Source organism: Mytilus galloprovincialis, chromosome 13 (genome assembly GCF_965363235.1).
Source record: "Mytilus galloprovincialis chromosome 13, xbMytGall1.hap1.1, whole genome shotgun sequence".
Taxonomy (NCBI): domain Eukaryota; kingdom Metazoa; phylum Mollusca; class Bivalvia; order Mytilida; family Mytilidae; genus Mytilus; species Mytilus galloprovincialis.
Genome location: NC_134850.1, coordinates 39,159,371 through 39,179,369, shown reverse-complemented (window position 1 = coordinate 39,179,369; position 19,999 = coordinate 39,159,371). Strand labels below are relative to the sequence as shown.

The following is a 19,999-nucleotide window of genomic DNA, read 5'->3' as shown; positions in this document are numbered from 1 at the left end:
CACTCCCTCCTGCCAATAAACAACACATCAGTTGTCAATATGTAACTAACATTTAATTAACTATATGTATTTATTAGAATTTGGCAATAAATTCATTAGAGAAATAACGATTATAATTTGGTTGACACGCCGGGTATATTAAAGGTCTGTGATCAATGTTTGTTGACAATTGGCGTGATTACATTCTAGGTATTCACAGATATTAGACAGGCGCAGTCAGATTGATTGATGGACGATATAAAATGAGTTCAAACTTAATCATATATTTCTTGGAACTACAAACTGCTTTCTGACAAATAATTGAGGTAAGATTTGAATTACTCTTCCAAAATATAAATAAGTCTATTTTCTAAGTTTTAATTTTACCAAAAACTAAAAAAATAATATTTCGCTTAGACATGTTAGATATATTTTTCTTTGATCATCCCATTCGAAAACATCAAGAATTGTGCATTGAACGAAAACAGTATAGAAATATAAGAAATATTTCCAATTCATTAGACTCAAAAATACCATGGTCGTGTCTATTTTATTTTGTATGATTAAGAGATTTTGGGGTAGTTGTATGAGTAGATTATTACTTAGTTCAATATTCAATTTTTTAAACGATTTAAATTCATAGCCTCAACATTTAAGTTTACAGGATAAGAGTATGCGTTTGTTTGACAAAAAAGGAAATATTTAACTCAAGTATTATATTAAGAAAGAAAAAATGAAACTATTTTATAAAGATTCCAAAAACCGAAAGAATAAAAATTTATTCAGGAAATTAACATTCAGAAGAAGAATTTCATTATTTATGTTTATGTTCATCTTTTAAATGGGTTAACATTAGAAACAACATATAATCTAAGTTATTGTACGAAGTATACAAATAACTAAATATAAGTAGTATGCTATCTGATTAAATTTTATAGAGCATGTGTCGTCGTTTATACATTCCTTGTGTTGAACCATCTTGTAACTGTTTTTTTTTTTTTTCATATTTTCGACTTCAATATTGTGTAAGTACTTAATGTTAAAAATACGCGGTATTTTCCTCGTTTTGATTAAGTTTGGATAGGTATGTAAGAAATTTGTAATATTTACCCGACCATTCAACATGTAAAAATAATGCTTTCCGAGATTTTGTTTTATGTCATAACCTCTCGTGATATTTACTGATGATGAAATATATGATAATGACAATAATCTAGTTGTATTTTCAATAAAGTTTTTCATTAAATTAAGTTATAGAAGTGTCTTTGTGTTGAACGTAGGCAAAGAAATATCTTAAAGTATATGGATATGCTATAATTGTATTTGACAATGTTGATTTATTGGTTAGTATAGTCAGTACAGATGCAATGTCATTACGTGCAAGTTAAATGCATTGAATCAAACATGGAGAATTTGTAATTAAACTTTGACATGAATTAATATATATTGACGATCATTTTAATTGCATTCGTTCATTATGCGATAAAAATGAATCTGATGCATTTGATAAAGAGTTCTATTTTTTAAATCTGTAAATTTTCAAATTAATTTTCCATTATTCTTAAAATTCATCAATATACAAATCAAACATATTTATTAATATGTTGATGAAATCAAGAAATCACATTTATCATTCGTTACATATCTATCCAGATAGTTAATTTATTTGATTGAATCTTGAACATTGCTTTTCTATAATTCGATCCATAACCTGATTGATAACTTCTTTGTTATTATCCTTTTGTCCTAAAAAATCTAACACTCTCCAAATGTATTACCTTCATAATATTCCAGAGATACCTTCTTTTTTATCAGGCATTCTTCATGTTGTTTATTTTAAAAAGCTGGTGAAACACCAAATCATAAATTTGATAAAAAAAAAAAAAAAAAAAAAACAGTCCACTAACCATAAACGGAAGATTAAAAACCAACAAACACGACTTCGACCAAAAAACCGTAAATAAACACAGGTTATATGAAAGGCATTGCATTTTCTGTTTGAAAAATGACTTCCGATGCGTTCCATAATGTACTTTAAAATGCGTTGATTCGTCATATCATACATTTCGTATGTGTCGTATATAAAATAATATTGGTAAATGTCTATTATCAAACCCTGAGACTCTGATACTTCACCAAATGCATAGCCCACCGCCACAAGAACATAATCCTAGATTATGACTGAATATAACTTTTGAATGAAAACACGGTTTAGCTACAGAAACGTATATTTCTTTTTAACAAAAGGAAAGTTCCGCTAAATGACTAAGAGGGTGAGTAGTTCTTGATCCACTGAATTTACCATCCACCATGTAAATTTATTCAGTTATTATTCGAATTCGATGATATCATAAACGAGGATAGAAATTCGGATTTTGCCAGAGGTAGACCATACCAGTGGTCATCAATATCAGAGTTAATGAAAATATGAATTAACTCAATTGAGAAAAATAACAGCTCAATTTATAACATACTAATTTACGAAAAACAAATTTGACAGATATGATCCAACGATAGGCACATATATTATTTGGTTAAACCTGCTTAAATGAGCCAACCATTCCCTAATTTAGGATAATGGTGTATAAGTACAAAACAAGAACAAATTATAAAAATAGTTGACAACGGCTGAACTCATCAAATCGATATAAAGAAGAACAATATCGAACAAAAACATAGATCGGACATATACATTCCTAATGACAAACTAGCAGCTAGTTTAAAGCCAATGACAACAACTGAAATAAATAGTACCGAACACTAAAATATCAATCATTTCTAACAATTAAGAAGTTTAGCTAGTTATAAAACTAGGCTGAATCCACCATTTTATACGTAGGAAAATTCCTGTACCAAGTAAGGAATGTGACAATTGTTGTCCATTCGTTTGATGTGTTTGAGCTTTTGATTATGCCATTTGAATACGGACTTTCCGTTTTAATTTGTATATATTTTGTACTTTTTTCTATTCATTCAATAAATTTAGAGTATAGATGCCATTAAAATTCAGAAGAAACATGATGTAAAATGCCGAAAAACAGGAATCGACGGATTATAGCACCATAAATGTGTATATGTGAATAACAATGATATTAAAATTGTCTTAATTTACTGATAACGAAATCAATATTTAGACCAATAAAAACAATACTCAACGATCTATTTACATTGGTGATTTGGTAACCTTTAAGAAGTTTATTTAAATGATTAATAATTTTACCCAGATCTTATTGGATGAAGTTAGTAAAGGTTTTGAGCAATTTGTAGGAACGAAATTACTTACTTATTATTTGCCAGTAATACAAAGATATTGTTATGTGTCTTTCTGCATTCTTATTTGATGCAACTTGTTCCGGTTTGATTTAAGTTTGGTGCCTGTTAACACATTCAAACCCGCTGCATGTCTTTGTCCTAATTCAGGAACCTGTTGCTCAGTGTTTCCCGTTTGTTGATGTGGTTTTTTTTTTGTTACTCGTTTTTTATATAGATTATACGTTTGGTTTTTCTCTTTGGATGGTGTTACACTAATTATATTTGTACAATTTATAGCATGTTGTTCGGTACGAGCCCAGACTCACTGTTGAAGGCCGTACTTTGACCTGTAATGGTTTACTTTTTACAAATTGTGACTTGGATTGAGAGTTATCTCATTGGTATACATACCACATCTCCTTATGTCTATATAACGTTATATTGTATGCTTCTATTAGATAGGTACTAGTCTCCAGGGGCTAGTAGACATAATTGAAATATGTTGATTCTATATTTCAAGAGAAAATAAAGACATATATAGACAACCAGTAATACATGAACTAGTTTCAAATAAATGCTTGCACTTTCTATTGTAAAAAAACATGTCGAGGTAAAAATGTCAGTTGTTACAAATTAAATAAAAAAGACAGACAATAATTGCATGCAAACTATTTCCTGTGACCATAGAAGGAAATCCTTAAATATAGAATATATAAATTTAAACATAAAAAAAGATATATTGTATATTCATAATTAATTTCGTGTTTTTATCAGATTATCTTATTGATGTCTTTGACGTATATTATGTTATACGTCTAATTCTAAAATTCAACAACTGTTATCTGTGTACTTTTACATTTAACTTTGATAATGATGAAGGATTGAGATACATTTGTTTATCCACAGTCGTATTTCTCTTATGAAATACGTTGATGGGTTAACCAGGTGATTAGGTATCCCCCAAATCAGGATTGATAATTGTCTCTTAAATAATCTAAGAACTTACTAAAACACCATCGGCTAAGAAAATGCGAAACTTGACCGATTGAAAAATTTAAGTATTTCTATAACAAAGGATAGACAAAACTATTATCGCTATAAAAACTAAAGATATTAGAATTAAAAACCACACATAAATTGGCTCCAATCGGAATGCCGGTAGCTTGTTCAACTTAATTCCTCCAAACGTGACAAGGGTATTATCAATCAAAAAAGCAAACATCTTAATGTCTGTATCTGATGAAATATAATCAGAGTACTTCTTTGCAAAGTTAGATTTCTTCATCCCTTTACAAGATACTTTTATCTAGGTTGGCAATTTTTTTCCCCTGAAGTTTAGCAGGACCAATTCTTTGAATTTGTCTTTGTTTTTTTTTTTTTTTTGATGAATACTTGTGTAAATGCGATATCAGGATGAAAGAGATTTATTATGTATGTACTTTTATATATATGTGGACTTTTTAGCAACCAAATAGGATTCTTACATGATTCCTCTATCAAACAGTTAATATCATGTTATTTACACACAAAGACAATGTTGGTAGGGGCTTTATCTGCAAAAGGGATACATTACTATGAAAAGTATAATTTAATTTATAAGAATTCACTGAATGTGTCTATCTTCTCGCTACATATGTTTCATCTAAGATTTGTAATTTAAAGTAATTGATCAAACGGATTATGGCTGGAACTTTTCAAGCGATGTTTTTCAAGAGTAAAGGGTCAATTCAACTACCTTTAATTGTGTCAAACCATGTATATTTATAAGATAGATAGCCTTGAAACTTGTGCTATTGATGCGAAGTTTATGTATGCAAGTTAATCATTACAAAAAAAAGTAACCCACTAATGCGTCATACTAAATGACTATAATACATTTCAGTTCAGCAGAAAGTTATGTAAATTTGAAGTGGTTTTTCTATTTCATATCATATGGATTAAAATTAGAATTACAATTGTGCCAACCACTTGTGGTACAGTATGACAGAAAGCTATTCCATGTCATGCTTATCAATATACTGGCTTATTTCCTTTATGCAATTTAAGCATACATTTTTTCTTTGTCCCAAAATTAAAGGGATGGACTTGAACATACAATCATTATTCGCCTGGCAACTCTAACTTGTATAAAAAGTGAATATTATATCCGCTGTTTTAACGAGCTTTTTATTCCAGAACTTTGATATATTAAATTAATTGAATTTTTGCGTGCTCATAGGTTAGGCTGGTGTGAGGGAAAAAAATCTACTATTTATAGTGTACTTACTTTGTTAAGCTATTTAAATTAACAGTCATTTTTATAAATTAACTATTTATAAAATGATAAAAACTTACGAAATAATGACCAATGTCTTTGTTCTATATTTTTTCTTATATTTGTGCTGTATGTCTGTGATGCGATGTTTACTCAATTTTAGCTACTGGATCCAGATTAATGTCATGTAAACCAAAGTAGGGTCCACAATTTTGTTAACAGAACAACATACAGCTGTCATACAAGTTGAAGGTTTAGTTAAAAGTAAAATAAAAAAAAAAATACTGAGCGTCGAGGAAAATTCAAAACAGAAAGTCCCTAATCAAATGTCAAAATCCTTGACAACAATGTGTGAACAAAACAAACAGACATCATAGGAAACAAAGTCAAAAATAGTGGTACAGCAGTCAACATTGTGTTATAATCTTAATCACAATAAAAACAAATAAATATTTAACAAAGAAGCATAAAATAGTATATAGACCTAGCATATTAGCAACAATTAAACACAGAAATACACCAATTTACCATAAAACAGTAAGCTATCAACACGGTTTAACCCACCATATTCGTCGGAAAGTGCCTGTCATTTGTCATGAATATGACAGTTGTTGTGCAGTGAATAAAGTCGAGTGTTTGATATTGTCTGTTTTTAATGAACTTTTCTTTTTTGAATTTACATTTGAGCTCGATATTGATAGGTGTAACTATTATGAAACTGTTTACCAGAAATTAAATAGGAAACAACTATACCATACAAAAGAAGATCTTTTAAAACAGTGTTCGATCAATTTCATAACATTAAGATAAAGTGTTTAAACGAGCCGGTGACGACAACTAATATTTTTGTTATTTCTTCATATATAAGATAATGATACGATATTATAAATGAATATTTTTTTTAAAGATGAAGGACACATAAGATGGCTATTTGAAACTATAAGAAGAGGAAACATAAACAAAACCGCCACTACGACAAGACAAACAACAGTTTACAAAACATTGCGAAAAACTAATAATTTAGCTAATCTAATCCCAACTAATAAATTCGCTCACCAAAACTAATTAAAAACAGGATTGATCTCATAAATATAACTTACTAAACTGCCTATTTTTTTAACACGTTATAATGGATTATGAATATTGGTTAATCTCCGTCTGTCCATCTGCACATACACATATTTCCCGCAGTTTCCGAGCTTACAACTACAAGTCGTTGGTATATACCAACAAGCGTCGTCTTGTATCTGGTATGTAGTTCATTAAATCATTTTGCACACACCTAGAAGTAACAGTGCTTAATGTTCTGTTTTTCAATAATGAAATGTCTGATTTGATCATATAAGACACAGTCATGGAATAAATCTGGTTTTATTTTGTAGGTTTTTTTTTTTAAATTACAATTGCATCTGTATATATACTTCTATTTGTAAAATCAAATGTTCTTCATTATTAAAAAAAAGTACGTTTTATGGTTTACTAAACGGTATAATTATATGCTTGTTCCAAATACGTTCGATTAGTCCCGTCTTCAATGTTTCGGTCATAACTTTCTACAAAATACAATTTGTCTTCAGGTTTTCGCATGATCCATGTATCAGGACTGCTGCCATTATGATAGCTCAAACAAAGAAACCAATAGAATCATCATAGATACCTGGTTTGATATGTTGTAGCCCAGACGCGCATTTTTTTAACGAACGACTCTTCAGTGACGATGGAATAAAAAAAAAAAAAATGCATAAGAACGTTCGAAGGAGTAGTGCATTCAGGATTCAAAATGCCAAAATATATTGTCCAAACTCATCGTGTTAGTTTTTATTCGGTGGTTATTCACAACTTAAGCGTGATACCTTTAGTAACTATTAGCAGGTCGAAATGTTCTACTGTATTCTTTATTTGCGTATATCACTTTCCTGAATGTTCTTCCATTTCTTTGTTCTGTAGTCCTGTCATGTAGTGTTGTCGTTTTAGTATTTTATTTAACATTGCCATAAAAGCGCGAGGTTATGCTAGCCCAAAAACCAGGTTCAACCCACCATTTGTTCTTAAAAATGTCCTGTACTAAGACAGCGAAAATGACATGTGCAGTTGTTATCTTATAGTTCGTGTCTGTGTGTGTTGCTTTGTCGTTTGGTTTTTGTCGAGCCTGCGACTGTTGTCGCAGAAAGCTCGACATAGCGATAGTGATTCGGCTTCTTAAAAGCTTTATATTTGATATTTGCGTACCGTTCAAATAGTTTTCTCTTGAATTCAACCTCACCAATGAACAAGGTTAAGTTTTGGTAGTCAAGTCTTTTTCTTATACCGTATGCAATAGTACTACTATATTTGGTGTATGGAAAGATTGTTAGGTGTCTAGCTGGCAGGTGTCACCTGACCTTGACCTTTTTTGCATGGTTCAGTGGTCAAAGTTAAGTTTTCGAGTTTTGGACATTTTCTAATACTAAATGCAATAGGTCAACTATATTTGGTGTATGGGAATATTAAATGATGTACCTATCAGTATCGCAAATTTTATTTGACCTTGATCTCATTTCTCGGTTCATTGCTCAGTGTTAAGTTTTTGTATTTTTGTCTGTTTTTCTATACCGTATGCAATAGGTCTACTATATGTGTTGTATGGAATGATTGTAAGGTGTACATGTCTTGCTGGCATGTTTCATCTGACCTTGACCTTATTTTCATGGTTCAGTGGTCAATCTGAAGTTTTTTGAGTTTTTGGTCTTTTTTTCTAATACTATATGCAATAGGTCAACTATATTCGGTATATGGAAGAATCTTAAGCTGTACATGTGTGCCTGGCATGGTTCATCTGACCTTAATCTCATTTTCATGGTTTATTGGTCAATAGTGAGTTTTATTGGTAAAGTCTGTTTCATAGGAACTATAAGCAATAGGTCAACTATATTTAGTGCATTTTATGATTGTAAGGTGTACATGTATTTCTTGTTTAGTTTATATGACCTTGACCGCATTTTCGTGGATCATGTCAAGTTTATGTGATAGTTGTAGTAAAGCTTTATATTTAGGACTATCGACATTATATCAAGAATCAGTAAATAAGGTAGGACATTTCAGCGTGTGCACTTCAGTGCTTCTGTTGTTTCGTTGTTTTCCTCTCATTTTGTATTTGTTTCCCACAGTTTTAGTTTGTACCCATTATTTGTTTTCTCTGAATCGATTCAAGACTTTCAAATAAAGGCAACAGTAGTATACCTATGTTCAAAACTCGTTAATCGATAGAAAAAAAAACGAATCCGGGTAAAAAAACCAAAACCGAGGGAAACGCATTAAATACAAGAGAATGACGACACAACATTAGAATGTAACGCACAGAAACAAACTTAGCGGTATAATACTGTTGCCTATATTTCAGTTAGATTCGTTTCGCTTATAAATACTTCGTTTTCTGTGACGTGTTTATATTTTCTATGTATGTTTCCGTTTACTTTTGTCTTTATAGTACTTCTTGTCAGTAGTTGATTTATAATATTATTTTATAAGTTTTAAAACTTTTATTTTTCTTAAATCGACAATATGTTCATGAATTTTGAGACAAAAAAATAACAAATATACCAGGCTTGATAAATATTTTGATATGAGCGTTACTGATGAGTCTCATGTAGATGAAACGCGCGTCTGGCGTACTAAATTATAATCCTGGTACCTTTGATAACTATTTCCATTTGATAATACAAACGCGCGTTTCACAAACTAAAGCCAACGATATTTGTTTCAAAATGTTTGGCAATTAGTGCTTTGAAAAATATTCAATGATATAAAGTCTTCATTTGAATGATAATAAAAAAAAACAACAAAATATAAAACAATTCAGGAATAGTAAAATATTAAAGAAAGATTAACTTTTAAAATACTTAAAATTGAGAATGGAAATGGGGAATGTGTCAAAGAGACAACAACCCGACCAAATAAAAAACAACAACAGCAGAGGGTCACCAACAGGTCTTCAATGTAGCGAGAAATTCCCGCACCCGGAGGCGTCCTTCAGCTGGCCCCTAAACAAATATATACTAGTCCAGTGATAATGAACGCCATACTAATTTCCAAATTGTACACAAGAAACTAAAATTAAAATAATACAAGACTAACAAAGGCCAGAGGCTCCTGACTTGGGACAGGCGCAAAAATGCGGCGGGGTTAAACATGTTTGTGAGATCTCAACCCTCCCCCTATACCTCTAACCAATGTAGTAAAGTAAACGCATAACAATACGCACATTAAAATTCAGTTCAAGAGAAATCCGAGTCTGATGTCAGAAGATGTAACCAAAGAAAATAAACAAAATGACAATAATACATAAATAACAACAGACTACTAGCAGTTAACTGACATGCCAGCTCCAGACTTCAATTAAACTGACTGAAAGATTATGATTTCATCATATGAACATCAGGCACAATCCTTCCCGTTAGGGGTTTAGTATCATACCATCATAACATATATGAGAAGAACATAACCCGTGTCATGCCAACAACTGTATTTTAGAATAAATGTGTTTAGTTCCTATGCAAAGACCTTATCAGTGACTCAATATTAACGCCAAAATATGCAATCCCCAATGACCCGACAACAGCATCGCAACTACATCCCTTCCCAATAAGTCTATTCAAAGGTTTTGTAAGTTTCCGAGGTGAATACTGACACCTTTGTGCTTTATAAAGAATATTACCATAAAAAATTGGATGTGAAACACCTGAACGTATTAGAAGTCTGCATGTTGAGCTATATTTACGAATGATGTCTTTATACCGATGATAAAATTTAGTAAATGTTTTGACTAGTTTGTGATATCGAAAACCCTGGTGTAATAATTTTTCAGTAATACATAAATTTCTCTCGTTAAAATCGAAAACATTGTTACATACACGAGCGAATCGTACAAGTTGAGATATATAAACACCGTAAGATGGTGACAAGGGAACGTCACCATCTAAAAATGGATAATTAACGATAGGAAATGAAAAATCATCCCTTTTATCATAAATTTTAGTATTCAGCTTTCCATTAGTGATATAGATATCAAGATCAAGAAAAGGGCAGTGGTCATTGTTAGTATTAGCTTTATTTAAAGTAAGTTCAACAGGATAAATTTCATTAATATACATACTGAAGTCGTCATTATTGAGAGCCAAAATATCATCCAAATATCTAAAAGTATTATTAAATTTGTTTATCAGATGTTGTTTCGATGGGTCTTTGCTTATTTTTGTCATAAATTGTAACTCATAACAATACAAAAACAGGTCCGCAATAAGTGGTGCACAGTTAGTCCCCATTGGAATTCCGATAATCTGACGATATACGGAATCTCCAAAGCGAACAAAAATGTTATCTAGTAAAAATTCAAGGGCATATATAGTATCAAAGCATGTCCAATTAACATAGTTTTTTTGTTTATTGCTACTAAAAAATGACCTAAAAGAGTTTGAACATATATATTCACATTCTGATTTTTTGAATGCCCATTTAATTAGGTGTGTGAATTTTTTCTTAATGAGAATGTGAGGCAATGTGGTATACAGGGTAGAAAAATCAAAACTTTGAACAGATTCAAAATCACCAATATAAGCATGCAATTTATCAAGTACTTCCAACGAGTTCTTGACACTCCAAAAGTAATTTATTCCACTATTTTCGAAGGCCTTATTTGAACAATTTATTATCAGGTTTTTAATTGTACCAAGTGTGCTGGTAAGAAGAATAGACAATTTAGTAGTTGAACAATGGCTTGAAGACGAAATAAATCTATATTTGTAAGGGGTTTTGTGTAGCTTCGGAAGCCAATACATAGTTGGGACTTTCATTGTATTTGGCTCTGCTTGTAAAGCGGTGGCTAACAGTTTATGTTTGTTACAGATTTCGTTTTCTGAAAATGGAGTCAGTTGGAATGTTGGTGAATTGGTGATTTCCTTTTTCAGAACCTCAATGTAAAATTTACGTCAAACAATAATAATATTATTAGCAGCTTTATCTGCCGGGACAAAAACAAATTCCTTGGCTAGTTCTTTTAGTTTATGTTTGATACGCGAAATAGGTTTATTGTGGTTATTGTTTATAGTAAAATGTTCTTTAAAATGTTGAATACGTATATCAACTATTTTCATTACTGAATTAAAAAAAGAGTCCAAAGATTTTTTGTCAGCTTTTTCCCGTTTTATCCATTTCATACAGTAAGTATGGAGTGAGTCGTGGATGATATTACGACACTCATTCCAATTAATAATTGACGGGGGACGATATTTAGGTCCTTTACTGAGGAATGATTTTAACTCTCGGTCTTGAACGATGTTAAGATCTCCTGTAATAACATGGGAAATGGGTCCATAAATATATTCGGAATTACTGCAATTACATGAAGTAGGTGTATTTTCACTGATTCTATGTTTATGTATTAACTGTTTTTATAAAAGTTTGGGGCAAAGAAAGTTTGATTACTAACTCATTTCAAAAATACTGGTAAAAATTAAGTATTAGGATAAGCCATTTTTCTATTCATATATTTGTCATTATTTTATTGGCATGTTTAAGTAAAAAGACAGATTGACATTAAAGTATCCTGGTACCTGTATGAACCTTTAGAATAATATTGGCATTTCAAGTACGCTCATCAAAAATAAACATTAGTTAAAAGAACACAAGCTATATTCTCTTTGTTAACGAACTATGCAAATATTTACATTTTGTTACTGTTTTATATTGCGAAATACGATAATTAAGAAGTAATTACTGTCACAAAAAGTCCATTTATATTTCTTAATGTGTATTATAACCAATCATATTGGTGTGCTGTTATAACAGACATATAGTTTAATATATGCAATGGAGGTATATTTAATTGTGTTGAAGATACATCTAGGTATATTTTCAATTTGTACAACACTTCCAGACAACTGGTGACTGCTTGCAAATGTCATCAAGCACATGTAATTTACTTAAGCTGGATTTTTCATGCTGCTTTAGAATCATTTTCATATTTTTTCAGAAGCTTTTAATTTTAACAGTTAATTAATGTTTGAATCTGTTCTATTATGATTATTTACATGTTATTATTATTTTGATGTGAATTTTTGAAGGCAGAACAATATCCTTGTTTTATTTATCTTCGAAAAGGATCATTACTTTTAAGATTACATCAAACCAAGCGAGTTGAAGAACTTTAAAATCTCATCTGAATATCAATCGGATAAAGATTTTTATTTCATTAAGGAAATATAACAACGTATTAATGATTGAGTTTTGATTGGTTGGCAGTTTTGCTTGATATAATGTGTAGGTCCATTTGATCATTTAGCTTCAAAACTGTTTCGGTTCCTATATATTCTTGGCATTTATGTACATCTCTTTGTAAGAACCAGACAGAATGCGATACATGAAGGTTTCAGATTTTATCTATAATTGGCCTAGTAGAAGCAGTAAATGAATACTGCTCAAAAAATAATTTTAAGTGGGAAAATATGAGTGGTTGCCATGGTAACGGACATACTATTTTTTGGTTGTTAAGCGTGGTAAAATCTTTCAAAAATCAGCTAAATATCCACACTCAGAGCCTGATTATGAATAGAATCATGCATTTGTCATTAATGTTCATATGTAACATTGATAGAACTTGGTTTTAGCTTCATTTTAGTGAAGCTTGCATGTCAACCAAATTTGTAAATTTTTTGAAAAATTTTGTGAAAAAATGCATATTTTCAACTTTTCTGAAATTGGGATTTTTGTGAAATTATCAAATTTTCTCTGGTGTTTTTCAGAAAAGTGCAAATGTGTATAGAATAGTTAGCACTGTAGTTATGAAGTTTGGATACTTCTCTACCAAATTAAATATAAAAATGCGTGGGATTTTCTTTAGTTTTATCACCATAGCAACCGATTTTTTCCTTGGAAACAGAGTTTTAATTTGCAGAATATTGCAGTTTAAGAGCTTAAATATCCTGAATCCTGAATCGGTTATAAACGACAAGTAAAAAAAAAAAATAACGCAAAAATAAAAAAATTACTATCGTCAAGAAATTTATGTAAAAAAAATACATAAATAGAGGATGTTTATTTTCATATTGAATATGACTTCATTCTTTGCTGCACTCACAGCCTTGTCTGATTTTTTTCTTTAGATTGTTCAATAAATGTAATATATAATGTAACAATTGGGTTGGGGGGTTTGGAAAAGGGGGAGGAGGTATGTTGATTTTTTAAAATGTTGCATACAAGTAGATACTTGAAAAGATAATTGCGTTTAGTAATGACTTAAAAAATAATAATAGTCAATTGGCGATCGCTTATATCAGAAGGCAAGTATAATGGAATCCTCTTAATATATACATGAAGCTATTAACATATTAACTGATGGTCTATTCGTCTCGTCGACGTAGGTACTATCCGTGTGCTGACATATACAACACTGTCAGATGTTTTCTGGTGACTATTATATCAAAACTCATAAATCAATCAAAACCTATATGACTTCTTTTTATATCAGACATAGATGCAAGATTTAGCATAACATTTTCTATTATAATTTTGAGTTTTCAGTTATCTTCAGTTTTTGATTTGGTGTAGTTACAATTTTGAATGGAAAGTCAATAATGTGTTTCAAAAATATAAAACGCATGATTGAAGTACTCAATTGTAAGCCTAAAATTCTTAATATTTGATCAAGGCATTCTTGTACTACAGTTTTATTTGTAAATATTTAAAAAAAAAAATATCTGTGTTTAAATTGAGATAAAAAGAAAAAAAAAAACAGACCATAACCATACATTTGCAGGTTTATAAATGTATAAGAAATATAATTGAAGGTTATTGCAAATCAAGCTCAACAAACATCTGTTTAGTGTTCTAATATAATTTACAGTACATTGTTTGCATATTTATCTCTGAAATTTGGCTCATATATTGTTTTGAGACAATAATAATATCTGCTATTCGGACACAAATAAGTTTAATGTTTAATCAATATTGATAACAAGAATATTAAGCAGTCAAGGTTACCCTTTGTTTTGTGATGCGTTCTGTTCATCTAATTGGTTCAGCAAAAACAGTACATTTTTATAGTTTTTATATGTATAAAATATATTTCATACAAATAAAAAAGAGATAATTATTGTACAGGAAATGAAATAAGAACAATACATTTCATTTTCTGAAAAGATATCATAAAAGTAATTACTTTCACTATTTGCGAATAATTGATGATTGCTTTGAATCAAAAAAGAAATTGGGATAAACCTGGACAAATGATTTGAACAGAAAAAAGAATGTACGATAAGAGTCATTATTAGCCCTGAAGATAGTACTAAAATAAAATTATCAAAGCCTTTAAGAGTATGTTAATATTATTGGTAAATTAGCATGATAAAGTTTTCTGGAAACTTTAGGGAAGAAAGGTTACGTGTGATGTCACTATGATGTTGACATATTTAACTTAATGAATAAATGACTACTTTAAACTATTTTGTGGGCAAATAGGTATGCGGCAAGGCTTTATAAAATATTTGAATAAATTGACACATATACACAATACATCTTGAACCTGTTGATCCTTATCGTATTTTGTCTTGTAGTACATTTGCTTAATCTATTCTTTGCAATGTTTCTTGGCACGTTTCTTCGTATTATGTCACGTCTATTGTAATCACACTGCTTTGAAAAGGATTAAAGAATAGTAGTTTTGTTTTACACAAAGAATATTTAAATCAATTGCATAAATTTTATTATGCTTATATGAAGACATTGTAGATATCTTGCAACATTCTTTTTACTTTTGAAAGAGGGCAGCTTGTCCCTGTATGAATATGTCTTTCGAATGCAACGGATGTTTAATTTCCTCAGTCTTAAAAGGATCAGGATAATAAGACACGTTGGTTTCAAGATTATTTCTTTTTAAATTACTATAAAAGAATGAAAACATTGTTTTTAAAAAATATAATTCAATACAAGAGTACAGGTAAACTGAGGGGCTATTGATAAAGGATGAAAAAACGTAGGATAAAAGCTCTGTATTAGATTTTTAGATTTATTATGCATATATTTATTCTTTGATATTACAATATGTCAGACTTGATAAAAAGTTTGCTATTTGACTATAAGCTCCGAGGGTATCATCAGCTTAAAATCCGCCTCAATTATATGTCTGACCAGAAACTTGATGAACTAGGTGTATGTCAACGAACGTCTTGTTTTTTTTTTCTTTCTTCTAATTGTTCATCTGAAGTTGACAAGACCTTGTTAATAAATATTCGGTATTAACTTCACAAATAATACACAATGGTCTTGAAGTATAGCATTTGGGTACTGACGTTGTTTGTTATCTTTTTAACGCATATCATATTCTTTTATTTATCTTTATTTCTATTACTTTTACTGTCTAGTCTGTTTTGGGGATATTCATTTGACATGGTTCTGTACTAATACATCCCGTTATTGTGTTATTGTTCTATGATAATTTTTGTATTCTTGATTTTCGTTTTTGCTAATACATTTGTAATATGCTTTGTCTAATTGACTTTTTGTGTTTCTTTATTACATATGACGTAGCTCTGTACTTATACATTCCGTCATTGGGTTATTTTGCCATGGCTAATGTTTGTTAATATATTTGTTTGTTTGTAAGTGATTAAGATGATGACACAATGTTGACTACTGTACCCCTTTTATTGACATTTTTTACCTATTGTGTCTGGTTTTTTTTTTCACAAATCGTTGTCAATATAATGGAATTGTATGCAACTGTTATACAAGTTAGCGGTTTAGCTACCTATAAAACCAGTTATAATCTATCATTTCTACAAAAAAATACCTGTATCATGTCAGGAATATGACAGTTGTTATTCATTTTTTTGATGTGTTTAAGCTTTTGATTTTGCCATTTGAGAAGGGGCTATCCGTTTTGAATTTTCCTCGGTGTTAAGTATTTTTGTAATTTTACTTTTTCAGTAATAAGTGCTTCTGTAATAACTACCTTTCTCAAATCTTCCTTGTGTATATTCAGGAATTATAATAAACCAGGTTCCAACGTCCTCAGATAAAGTTGACCTTAAATGGATTTAATATATATAATAGGTTGCTGTTCGGTGTGAGCCAAGGCTACGTGTTGAAGACCGTACTTTGACCTATAATGGTTTACCTATACAAATGTGACTTGAGTGAGAGAGTTGTCTCATTGGCACTCATACCACAACTTTCGATATCTATTATCTATTATTTTAGGTCCCTTTTGTTCATAAAGCTGTTCATGTGTTCCATTAACCATAGCATTTGGCTCTCAAGTTTTCTTGATGAAGGTAAATACAGAATTTCGTTCAGGACGTATCAAGTTAAAAGTCTTTTATTCATTTTATGCAGTTATAAATTTGTTTTGTTTGGTTTTGCTTTTGCAAGACTCAAGACAAAATTTTTAAAAACTGATGTTTGCTACTTCATGTGCGTCTCTTGATAATTTATGAGTCACCAAGAGTGGTCTGCTTGCATTCACGTTATTTGGTGCAGGAAGAAGAGTCTTCTCTTACTTATATTGCCTTTTGAACTATCTTTGTTACAAATCAACTAGCCATAATTGTTCAAAGTCGCATTAATATTTTCATCATAGACGTCCTGTTATCCATGCTATAGTTTTCAATAAACTTTAAGCATCAATCCATCATCGTCATCATTCGTCATATAGCCAAATAAAGGCAATAGTAGTTTACAGCTGTTCAATAGTCATAAATCGATTAAACTGAAACAAATCCGGGTCACCAACCAAAACTGTGGGATGCACATCAAATGTAAGATGAAAACAACATACAACAGAAACACTGAACTGCTACAAAAACAAACGCAAACATTCATATAAACGGACTATTTTTAAATAACAACTGCCAAAATCAGTTTTAAAAAGTAAATTATTCAAATCACATAGGGTTATGACCAAAAAAAAACATATCGCAATTATAATGAGATACCTTTTGCTGTTTCGTTATCTTAGCATTTCCTACTAAGATGTACATATTACACCCCTAAATCAGTTTTTAAGACCCATTATGTCATGCCTATGTCTATATACTAGTGCAATGTATCAGACTTTTTATATCAACAGCCTGCTACATGTCTGAAGCAATGGAACTGTGAACAGCGTAAAATTACTTTGATAACTATATTATTCCATCTTTTCATTTCTAACTTTTCCATCGATTTATAACGGCTTATTCAAAGATTTGCATGTAATGATCGTCTGATTACAGTTTATAGGAATGAATAGTCTAATTGACATTTCATTAAGTAACACGCTTTCTTTGACTGAATTCATTTATTAGTTTAATTTGCAATTTAAGATTTATCGAATATTGTATTTTGAATCTTTCGTTTTGTTAGTAACGAAAATCTTAGTGCATAATACCTGGACGAAATCAGGATATAAAAATTGTTTCATCTATAATCATCAAAACCAAACTTCTTCTTAAAAACAAGTATTACATTTAACAACCTATAAATGACACATAAATCAAGGTCCTCAGTGCTCTTCAACTTTCTTTGTTCTTTATTTATTTTTTTATACTTAGAGCATCACTGATGAGTCTGCTGTAGACAAAACACTTGTTTGACGTATCGAGTGTTCAACTGGTATCTATGATGAGTATGTTTGTACTTGATACTGGTGCAATATGTAGTAGTTTTTTTTGTGATTTCTTCATGAGACCTCCAGTCCTGCAATTTTTTTAATCTCTTATGCAACTGGGGTTTAGAATTATACAGAGTTGTGATGCAATGTTTTGTTGATTTTGATAAGAGTGATCAGAAATATGCATACTGTATGTGCGCCAACACAATTATGTATGATTTATTTACTGAGATTTATATAACAATCCTATTAAGTAAAACATGATTTGGCAATATTTTGATACCCTGAGATTGTTTTGTGAATTGATTTGACGGGGTTATTGTTTGTAAGACTTAAGTTTTTTTTATAGTTGTAGTTTTAATGTTGTTTGGTTGTCGTCGCTTTTCCTTTTTTATTTTGTCAGATTCTCTTGAGCCTTTGAATTTTGGGTCTTTTTGTATCTTTAGGTTTTTTAACAGAAGATCGAGGGCAAATTGCCCTCTACTCTTAAATACTACAGGTTGTAGTTCTTTTCGGCAAGAGGAATTTATAAGTCGGTAATATCAAGGCAAAGTTACTTTACATTGACTCTTGAAATTAACAAAAATCCTATTTCCTTTACAAATAATTTTTATTTCATAAGTTTTAGTCATATATAGTACTACAAGTTTATCATGAAAATATCAATACAAGTGTAAAATTGATAAAATGAAAAAGGGTAGAAGATAATGAAAGGATGCAACCATATAAGTCCAGACGTAAAACAGACATAATAGATATAGTAAGATGTGGTGTGAGTACCAATGAGACAACTCTCCATCCAAATAACAACTTATAAAAGTAAACCATCATAGGTCAAGGTACGGCCTTCAACACGGAGTCTGACTTTATATTAAACCATGACTTTATATTAAACACTAACAGACAATAACTCGATCGAAAATCACAAGTTCACAGATTACTAAAGAATGCAAACGACGAACCAAAAAACCATCAACCGAACCCTTGGGGAAAAACTCAAGGGCATTGGAGAGGTAAGCAACCCTGTTCCACTTGTTGCAACAGAAACCTGATTTTTCATCAATAATCCACTGACTAATTTAGAAATAACACGAAATACAAAATAAAATTCTTTGTTGAACTATAACGTAATTTTGTACGTTAAATGCAAAATATATATTTCATGAGTTCATAAATTGAAAAGTATTATAACATAGTTTTTTTTTGTTTAAGGGATATATGAAGATTAGTCAACTAAAGACAATTTAAATTTCCCGAGGGCATTGTTTTATTGCACTGCCTCTACGCTTTCACTTCCGGGACAGACATTATTGAAATACATACAATTTTGCATATTTGCTTGCCTTAAAAACTATATATACAGCATAGTAATACTGATAAAAATATCATTATTTATTCTATGACTTGTCTTGTGTTGCTTTTACGCAGGAACAATTTTGAACACGAAGTTATTTTTAAAAACCTGTTTCATTCAGGTAACTGTAACGGATATTGGATAATGTTCAAATGAACATTTCTCGTTGCATTGAAGACCTGTTGGTGACCTTCCGCTGTTGTTTGCTCTATGGTCGGGTTGTTGTCTCTTTGGCATATTCCCCATTTCCATTCTCAATTTTATATATATGAAATGATAAAAGGAATTATCAAGTATTCTTATGTGACAGTTTTAGCTTACATGAAGGTAAAAAAAAAATCAAAACTCACTTAAAGGTAATTTAATTTCAAATCTTCCAATGCAACTTGTTTATCTATAAAAATATCAATCTCATGTACTTATAAGTTCTCGTTCAACTTCAATATGATTTTTATTGAACAAAAACGTTTTAAAGGTGCAAACAGATATTTTTCGAGTTAACAACTTTAACAACATTCCTCTTAATAAATAAAGTCTGTTT

The 19,999-nt window shown here is 30.4% G+C and overlaps 1 protein-coding gene across 1 annotated transcript in view; it reads left to right on the top strand.

Moving 5' to 3' along the window:
* The first annotated feature begins 173 nt into the window (after positions 1–173).
* Positions 174–19,999, top strand: part of LOC143056434 (uncharacterized) — a 35,455-nt gene continuing 15,629 nt past the window's right edge. The window contains exon 1 of the mRNA XM_076229522.1: positions 174–305. The gene's annotated coding sequence lies outside the window, so the exon portion shown is untranslated. The remainder of the gene's footprint in view (positions 306–19,999) is intronic.